Source organism: Numida meleagris, chromosome 2 (assembly GCF_002078875.1).
Source record: "Numida meleagris isolate 19003 breed g44 Domestic line chromosome 2, NumMel1.0, whole genome shotgun sequence".
Taxonomy (NCBI): Eukaryota; Metazoa; Chordata; class Aves; order Galliformes; family Numididae; genus Numida; species Numida meleagris.
Window position 1 is genome coordinate 68,008,037 of NC_034410.1, and position 10,381 is coordinate 68,018,417.

Consider the following 10,381-nt stretch of genomic DNA (forward strand, 5'->3'; position numbering starts at 1 on the left):
AAATATTTTTTTATTACTAAATAATGTATTTTCCAGCTTATTCATTTACATGAAAATCATCTCTGTGGGAACAGTCACCACCCCAGAAATGCATTAGCATTTATTTAAATTCCATGCTGAGTATACAGATCTGAAAAGGAATTGGGACAGACATTCAAAGATAATTTGCTAACTCCTGATGCAAGTTATATACCAGGTAGGATTTTCAAAATAACTAGCCAGTACACAAACTTTCAGAAATCCCTTTGAATGGCAGTCTGCTTCATTAGGCAATGTACATGTCTTTTATTATTTTTGTACTCTTTTGACATGTGGAAATGGTGTTGTGGGCGAAGTGCAATTTATATAGGTGGAAGACAGTACTGAATAACCATGCCTAAGACACAATTTTAAAAGGAAAAATTACACATTTAACAATATAATAATATTGAATAGAAAAATAATTTCTTATTCCCTGATATATTTTGTAGTAAGCTTAGTTACTATGGCATTTATAAATCCTCTTTCCAGCTTTAGATTTGTATTTATATATATGTAAATAGAGACTTTACTTATCAGCCAAATACACATTAGTTATGTCAGCAAAGATCATTTTGATCACATATCTTCCTTGCTTAATAATTGTACAGAAACCTTTGAGATTTAAAGGAAAGACAGGAAAAAAAAGCATAATGTTACCTATCCTTTTGATAGCCTGAGCTACTGCACTGCCATGAAAAAGAATACGTACGTGTTTTTACTTGTATGTGAGTATGCAAAAGTCGCTTGCATAGTTGAGGAAAAAAATCTATGCTGTTAACATTTTTACCCTCTTACTGTTCAGAGTTTGATGGTATTGCGGAAGTATAAGAAGAGATTTCAGAGTAAAATGATAGAGAACTGATAAGCCTACATCACTCTGCTGATAAGTATTGTTTATCATTACCCTCGTGTATTTAGCCTGTTCTTAATGAACGTGTAAAAAAATGTTTGGGGATTTTTTGTTTTATTTTATAAGAATTAACTAATTTCCCTTCTCAAGACATGGTTGTATATCAGGCATTACTTATGAACCGAAAATTAATTCAATTTATGTATTTCATCTTTCCCACTATATTAAAATCCTAACTATTTTTTTTGAAAATATCTAAGTAAAAACCTACATTAATTTGAATTACTATTTTTTTTTACTTTTATGTTCAGATAAAAATTTCTAAGTTATATATAGCATCATGGCAGATCAACTTTATAGTCTTAAGCATTGTTTTTCCATCTCTAATTCAGTCTTTTTCATTTGAGTATGTGTTCCATGCATTTTATGCCATTTTTTAAAATTCATTTTTAGTATAGAAAATATTCCTTCTTCTACCAAGTCCATGGCTTTAAAAGCAATTTTGAAAATCATCAGGCTAAGTTTACCCCTTAAACATTCTCAGTGTGTATGAAATAATAACATCAACAAGTACAAAAAACCACAAACAGACAAAAGCACAACTTATATGCTCATTTTCTTAAGTAAGTGAGGATTTTATGTTTTTGACTGAGTAGATTTGCATCCGAAAGCTTTTTTCCTGTTTGTTACATGTTCATGTTAACAGGTCAAACATTTTGTAATGCAGAGTACTTCCCATGTTGCTCCTTAAAAAAATGGTGTAACTGAGTGGTTATTGCCAGTCAGTAATGTCTTTTATTCACTGAGTTACAAAGATGAACAAGTTTCTCATTAGGTTAAAACTGTTTGAGTAACTGTGTTGGCTTCCAGCTTAACACACAGGCAGCACAGGGTTTGCAGGATCCAGTCTTACTGAGATTTATGTCCACACTTATATTTGTAAATCCTTTAGCTTTTCAAATATATTCTAAAATGCAGATTTCTAGAGTGATTCCATATTCGCTCTATCAAAGATCCTACATTTGAAAATAAAAGATCTTTCTCTAGTACGTAGATAATATTGCAAATACATTAGAAGTAATGATATTTTACCTATCTGTACGCCAAATTCCTCTTCCAGCCTTTAAAACTATTGCCCACATCCCTTGATTCACAATGGCAGGTGCTGTTAGTCTCTCTAATGTGGTCTTCCAGACCACAAGATGTTCAGAACTGAGCTGTTGTATAAAAATTAGGAAATGCATGTTGAGGTCCAAATCCTAAACCCTTCTTTCCTGAATTGTTGGATTTGCTCAGAATGGATGAAGACCCCAACCTAAAATCCAAAACTAGGAGGGCACTGAAATTTTCATTTTTGTGTTTTCTTCAACCTCAATCTTTTTAACTGTTTCCATGCCAAATAATACAGTATCAACATTACAGAAAGGATTCATCAAACACTGCATATGAAAAATGAGCAAAGAATTGACACAAAAAAAGACCTGAAGGTGAAAAACAAATCAAAGAAGTACATTACAACATCTCAAGAATCACTCTGTAGGTGTTCCTTTGCCAAAAGGGTCCAACACATAATCTGTTATCTTTTTTTCTTCTAGGCAGTATCATAGTTGAAATATGTCTTGAAATAAGCTCTTAAGTGAGAGAAGTTTCATTTTCTCATTTACTGATTCTACTCATTTGTATTAATGTACATAAGTCTTACTCTGTTGAGATTCACAGTAATGTAAAACTATTAAGAGGACATTAAAAAAAGTGACTGGGTAGTTTGCTTAATTCTTGCATTACATTCTTCCTTAATCTTTAGTCTCACTGTTTTTATGCTCACTTCTTTATTAGTTAAGAAACACAGATTGTTTTTTATTTATGAAACATGTTATGAAGTTCAATTTTGTTCTAGTCCAGTCTCAGTCTCCTAACTTTTTAAATACCATGAAAGACTAACGGCAGTTGTAAGAAATAAAGGACTGGATTTCCATATGTTTGAACTTTTTTAAAATATGAGAATCTCTAACACTCCTTAGCCAATTTAAAGTTTTGTTTTGGTATAATTTATTGTCCTTCATTTCCTGCCATAAATAGTGCAATGCCAACATGCAGTCTAAAGCCTTCACTATTAACTCAGCACAATTCACTGAAGTCTATGCTGTATAAACAGAAGTAACTAACGTTCCCATCACATATTCACTTATATGGCAATGCTAAAAACGATACCTTCACAATTAAAATTTTGTGAGGATAAAGAAATAGCTTTCTCAATATTATCAGAAATGAAATAATTTGGAATATTTTAGCTACAACCAAAGCACACAAAACTAAATATTGCATCCAAGCACATACTTCTCCAATAGATCAGTCAGTAGACATTTGGCTGTGTTACCCACTGGTACATTTTAGTCACAACTCAGTGCATAATTAGGGTTGGGCATTATTGAAAGCAGTGGGAGGCTAAGAAAGACAATACTTTGGATGGCAAATCTTCAGTTACAATTTTAATTCCTAGTCGGTTGAGAACTTAGATGTATCTTTAATCAGGCTATGGAGATCACAAATTTGTATAATTTTTTCATAATTTCACTGACACTAACAGAGCTTATAGACATTGAAAATCAACTGCAAACCACCCTGTGTGTTTGCTCATATTAATTTTAGAGATGTGCTCAAACCTTTGCATAGCTAGAAACTTTCAGTTTCTAGGTAGGATAGTAAAAGATAAATGTTCTTTAATTGGTCTAGATTAATCATGCAGCAGTCCTACAGATTTTTCTGTTTTTTTTTTTTTTTTAATTGTACATAATGCTTGGTGATGATCTTAAAACTGATACAATTCTCCTGTAATCACCTACTTACTGCTGGCATTTAAGCAAACACAACACTTCACAAAGCTTACAGTGTTATGCTGATTTCCTTTCAGAGGTGCAATGGGAACAGGAAAATACTTTCGTGATTTATCTTGTACTTAAACTCTCTCAACTTCACTAAATGCAAATACAATTTATAACACTCATTCTTGTTGGATTTTTAAGGGATATTTTAAAATTTCATCCCTCAGGCATGAAAGTTACAGCCAGAAGTAGATCTGGGTGAAAACGAATAATAAATAAATGCAGGCAAACCCACTACGTATAGTGTTTTCAAACAATTACTGATGTTATGAATTTGTTTATATTCATAAACGAATATTCATTGTTTATATATTATATTTGTTCATTTTGATGGCTTTGACAAACCAAAAATGAACATCAAAACCAAAATGTCTTATTAAAACATACTAGAATTATTCTTAGTTTGTTTATTCAGTGAGCCACTACACTGATGTATCTTTTAATTAAAATGCAGTAAACAGTTTAATTTGCTTCATTTTAAATGACTAACAGTGAAAATATTTTATATGTTTGGTTTGCATATAACCTGAAACAATTTTTAAATAATCGTGTCCCTTACCACGCACCTCTCAAATCTCCAAAGGTGCTAAGTGCTAGTAAATCAGAAAGCCTACTCTTTCCAAATCTGAGTGAATACAACAGAACAAGCAATGACTTCATACAGTCTGCAGCTATAGACTACAATACAGTTTTACTATTTATTGAGTGAAATCTATTTATGCCTACCTTTTTTTTTTTTTTTTTGCTTGTTTATAGTGGCATATTACCAGTTATATTCCACCACACAAAATAAGGTATGCCACAGAAATGCCCCTTCCAAGTATTAGATTCAGTGTTTTGGATCTAGATACTTTTATTTAATTAAATGTTCATTTTCATGTTATGATCTCTGACAAAACTAAATGAAGCATTTTTAAAGTTTTTCTTGTTGGAACTAGATATTGTAAAGCAAGAGAGCTGCCAAGATGTGAAGAGAATAAAGCTGATTCTAGGAAATCAAGAGCTGGTTCCTGAAAACCAGATAAATAACAATGTTAATATATAGGGAAAAGAAATTTACAGCTATTGTGAAAATATTTTAAAACAAGACAAAACAAAACAAGAATAACCAAACAAAAAAAAAACCCACAAAATTTGGCAAATTACTTGCAGAATTTCATCTATTAAAACCAAAGAAAAATGACTGAACTTTTTCAGAGAGACAACCTGAGAATTCTTCACTGACTGATTCTACATAATAATAATTTCCATATAAAAGCGAGGAGATTGCTATTACCTAAATTACCATTTTGTGTGTATTCAATAGCTTCTACAGTCCAGGAAAATATGAGAATGTACTCAAGTTTAACACCTTTTAAAAATTAAATTCATTGGCTGTGATAAGAGCAAGACTAGAGATTTATCACAGACCACTGAAGCATTTAACTGATATGCCACTAACCTTTTTGCTCCATATGAAGCTGAAGAGCCTTCTCACAGCACAATCAATGAGATGAGCCTGCCCATTCCTAATAACCGCTGCCAGGATACAAAGTTCTGAGTTCTGAAAGATTAAGAAAAAAAAAATGAAGCAAATTTTGCCAGATATCTTTGAAGAAACTTTTGGAATACCATTATCTGAGATTTCATATTTGTAGCTGGCAATTTTTCTGTTGCAAGGTAATAGAAAAAAATGTGCACTAATTCAATGGTAATTAAAATCAAGCAAATTGTTTGATGATGAACTTCTGCACTTTAATTCTTCTGATTCACAAATAAAAACAACCTACGAGAGTCTTAGAGGATTGCAGAAAAAAATGATGACAGCTTTTGATTAGGAATTATTTATAAAGAAAACTATATTAATATAATGCTGAAAATACAGAAGAATAAGAAAAATCTTATTAACTTTTTGATTCTGTAAATTTTAAAAGTATTTTCTATATTTTTAATTACTTTTTTTTCTATTCAATTATTCAAGGTATACCCATACACATAGATAATCAAGCCTCTTTGAGGTTAATGACAAAATTTTGCAAGGTTTAAACATAAAGGAACATGGTCCTTCTATAAAGCATGGCATGAATAACACAAAAATTAATAGTATGTTTTCATGTCATTTGATAAAGTACTATACGTGAATCTGCATATAAAGATAAACCTTCTATCATCAATAATAGTTCTGCAGTCAACATAATCATCTAACACTGAGACTGACACTTTTATCTGGATTCTTCCATAGATATAATGTTACAGTAACATAGGCAATAACAGCAGTACATAAGGGCTCACATAAGTGTCATTTTACTAACTACAGCACAAAAATTGAGTTACATCTTTCTACTTAAAGCTTGTTTATTTTTTTTCAGGTTCCATTTAAAACCAGAACTCTTAAAATTCAGCATGATTAGGTTTACATCTTTAATAAATATGCTATTGATATTTTTCAATAAGAACAAAATTACTACGTGCAATAAAGTTCATAAACGTTAAAGTATCAAGGAAAACAATAAAACATTATGAAAAAAAGATAGCGGATATCAGATATTAAGTCATTAGAGAATGTTTGTAAATTTTTCATAAGTACCTAAATTATTTTCCAAGTTTAATTCAAAGTCGGTACGACTTTCTTCCTAAATGATTCTTCTAAAAGTGGAACAGAGTTCCGAACAGTGAAGAATAAGTGAGTGTGTTCAAGAAATGAATCACAAAATTCTGGCTGATGGCAAGTTGTATCTGAGCCATCAGTGAGCCCCAGCAGCCCAAAGGGACAACTGTACCCTGGGGTGCACCAGGCCCAGCACTGCTGCTGGGCGAGGGGAGGGGCTGCCCCGCTGTGCTCTGTGCTGAGCAGCCGCACCTCCAGCACTGAGTGCAAGGTTGGGTGCCACAGCATAAGGAAGACATAAAACTATTGGAGACTGCCCAAAGGAGGGCAACAAAGATGGGGAAGCGTCTAGAGGGCAAGACGTATGAAGAGGAGCTGAGGTACCTGTGTTTGCTCGGCCCAGAGCAGAGGAGCTGAGGGGAGGCCTCGTGGCGGCTGCAGCTCCTCGGGAACGCTGAGCTCTGCTCTCTGTGACGGCGACAGAGCCCGAGGGAACGGCATGGGGCTGCGTCAGGGGAGGGGAAGGTTGGGGTTAGGGAAAGGTTCTGCACCAGAGGGCAGTGGCAATGGAACAGGCTGCCCAGGGCAGTGGTCATAGCCCAAGGCTGCTGGAGTTCAAGGAGTGTTTGGGCACCGCTCTCATACATAAGGTTTGGATTTTGGCTGGTTCTAAGTGTAGACAGAAGCTGGACTTGATGATCCTTGTGAGTCTTTTCCAACTTGGGTTATTTTGTTATTTTATGAAAACACTAGGATTCAAGAGAATCAACATACCAATTGTTTCAGAATTACCATGGAAAATACTTACTGAATGTGCATTTTATGTTTTAAAAGACAGCCTATTTTCCACCATCCAAAGCGCAAAACACTTTTTTTTTTCTTTACAGATTATTTCCACAGCATCCAAAACCAAGTTCAGTTTTTCAGAACCCCAGCAGACAGGAACACAGTTCTGACATAGAGCATCACACAAGAAGTCTGAACATCTAGACTGGCAATTCATGTGCAGAAACAGCCTTTTATAAACTCTGAGACTTAATTTGTCATCCCTGAGCTCTAGCTTGAAGAACTTGGTTGTACTTTTCAGCCCTGCCCCATCTCTGCGGAAGCAATAACCTCATCTGGGATCTGTTAATTCAAAGAAAAACTAATGCCTGTGGAGGTTTCGCACACATAAGTCAACATATCCAAAAGGAAAATATTTCATACAGTTCCTCACCACCCTGTCAAGAATTTAACACCATTTTAAATCCAGAGAGGCAAATATTAAAGACAAAAATTATCTTCTCATATTTCCTCTAATTTCATAGTTGAGGAATAAAGTTTCACTATTTTAAAATAACATAATTCTCTCAATATAGATCTCCTTAAGCTTTTTCCTGAATGTTTAGCCTAAATTTACTTGTGTTGTATCACATTACACTTAATTACAGTCTTTTTCTATGATCCTTAAAACAGAGCCACTCCTTCACTTGGCATTTACACCTTCTCATACATACGCAGTTATCTTTCAGTCTAAATCACCAGTTTGCAAAGATTTAAAGAGTTGCCTTCCCCCCCAGCATTTCTTCATTTTTTTTCCCCTTACAACACCTTAATCGTTTTTTGGAGTTCTGTGTTTTCCCTGTAGTTTGCAAGAGTTGTACTGAGTTGAACACATTTCTCTTTATGTACCTTGCTGGTCACTTACATTCATTTCATTATTCTCAAGACAATAACTAAAGTGAAAGGGGAATTCTGAAAGGCAAAGCAAGGTTTTACATGCACTGTTGTAAATATTTTCTCCACAGATATTATCATCAGACATCTCACTAAGAAATATTAAAGAAATCTCACTAAGAAATATTCTTGCATATTTGTACTCTGAAATACCAGGAAATAAAGCTTGCTTGTAGAGTAGGCATCATTTCCACTGCAGTATTTTAAATTTAAAAAAAAATTTCTTTAGGGTTTGTCTTCACAATGACACGCGCTGACCTGCATAAATGCAGGGTCAGCAACTAGGCACAGCACAACAGATTTTAAATTAAAAAATAAAAATTTTACAAGTAGCAAATTTACATGTGTATGTATTTTTTTCAAGTGATCTGTAGGCTTGTGATATATTTGTGGCTCATGGAAAAACCTGCAATGATTTTTTCCCCGAATAATATGTCTTGAAATAAAAAGCTGTTCCAAAATTTAGGATAAGGGCAGAAGGAAGAAGGTAAGAAATATGAAGCCCTCTTTGAGGGAGTGGCAATTTTATCTGTTTTTCAAAATATAAAAATTAAGTCATCCTCTGTCCCTGAGTTTGACTTCGATTCAATTTGAAAGACAAAGCTCAGGGCAGTAGATGAGGAGGAGCTGGAAACCCAGGGAGGCAAGGCCTCTCTCCACCGAGGATTTCCAGTGGTGGAGGGCTGAGTGCCTGGCCTGCAAACAACCACAAGACAGATTTAGGATTGAGAGAAATAGTACTTTTGCAGTTGTTATCATAGCAGGGCTGAGACGCAAGATCCCAGGACAGCAGAGGATGGAAAGCTGGTTTCTCCTGAGAGGAATATTGAGTCCATATGGAGAGCAGGCAGCTGCAATATTGAGCCATGGTGGGAGGGTCTTCCAACATAACCTAGGGCCAGAGGTGTGTTTCCACTGAGGATATTAATTCCAGGTTTGGCTCTTGCCTCAGGGATCAAGGGATTGATTCCCACCAGGAATTATATAACCTTGCTCACATCCACCCTTGAGCCTCTCTCCCACCAGTGACATGCAACAGCCACCCCATGAAATGACAGTGACCAATAACAAGGTACAGCTCAGTATGCCATGTAACAGTTTTCCACTTCTTTATATTTTAATCACACCTGAAGACATTGCAGGCTTTTCATGAGTTCATGTACATGCATGCCAGCTCTCACCAGGGATCCTACACTGTTTGGTGCATTTGAGCTCTCAGATTCAGTCCTGTAACAGCTTGGATTGATCACAGAAAGGGTGATTAGTCAGTGAAAAGGTCCTTTAAAAGGTAATGGCTATCTTTGTTTTCTGCTTCTCCATTTACAGTGACTTAGCTAGATTTATCTCATCAGTACTGTCCTGATATGGAGCAGATTAAATTACTGGCTCTTAAATTCTCTTGTATTTCCCTAACATTACAAGTACATGTATGCACAAGTGAACAGAAGACTACAAAAACTTCTGTCAAGATAACTACCCACCAGCTATAATACCTTAAAATGGCAACTGTTTAGTAATTATTTAATTTTTTTCTGTACCAAAGACTAGGTACTTTTACTGAGCTGCAACTAAGAAGCAGTATTTCTTTTGATGATGGTAAAGAGAACACAAAGTTTAAGAGAATTTATTGCTACTCTGTAGTACTAAAAGAACAGGGTGAAATATTCTCCCTCAGAAACATCAGAAATAACACTCTAAGAAATATAAGAATTGTTCAGTAAGTTAACTCTCTATGCGGTATAACTGGAATTGCAAAAGACCACAAATATTTAACCTTTGCACTGTCTGGAAAACTACTGCTCTGCTACTGTAAAGAAATGCTATTTTATATGATGTTTGTTTCATATATTTTTTTAAGAAACTTAGATATGCTGCACTAAAATTGCCAAAATGAAAGGCTTACCTCTAACGCAAGCAGAATTTATTCACTCTTTGCTCCTAATCAATACTCAAAGGTTAAAGGCTTTTTTAACACAATGGAAGAAAATTAAAAGCAAACATAAATCTATCATTCCTGCTAAATGTTGCAATTTATAGGGGCTAATGGATTTATTCTTTTTCTTACTGCATACAATGCTTCTTTTCAGATGACAGCTACCATTTCTTAATTAAAGATTCACAAAACTGCCGTGTAAATGTTCATAATTTATTCACATCTTATTGAAGGTCTGGGAATTTTGCCAGTGAATGAAAGATTGTATTCCATAGAAAAAAAAGGGAAACGAATACTTTTGTGTCTGATATGAGAGAATAATTCCTTAAACTGGCATAGTCATAAATCTAAATTAGAGCAAACAGCACGGTCAGAGTAATATCTAATCA

The 10,381-nt window shown here is 34.4% G+C and overlaps 1 long non-coding RNA gene across 1 annotated transcript; it reads right to left on the reverse strand.

Annotated features, from left to right (window-relative positions):
• On the reverse strand, positions 4,576-6,767 carry LOC110395202. The gene is made up of 3 exons (XR_002436255.1): positions 6,725-6,767; positions 5,195-5,296; positions 4,576-4,763 (listed from the first exon to the last, which is right to left on the reverse strand). It is a non-coding gene; the product is annotated as an uncharacterized LOC110395202 (long non-coding RNA).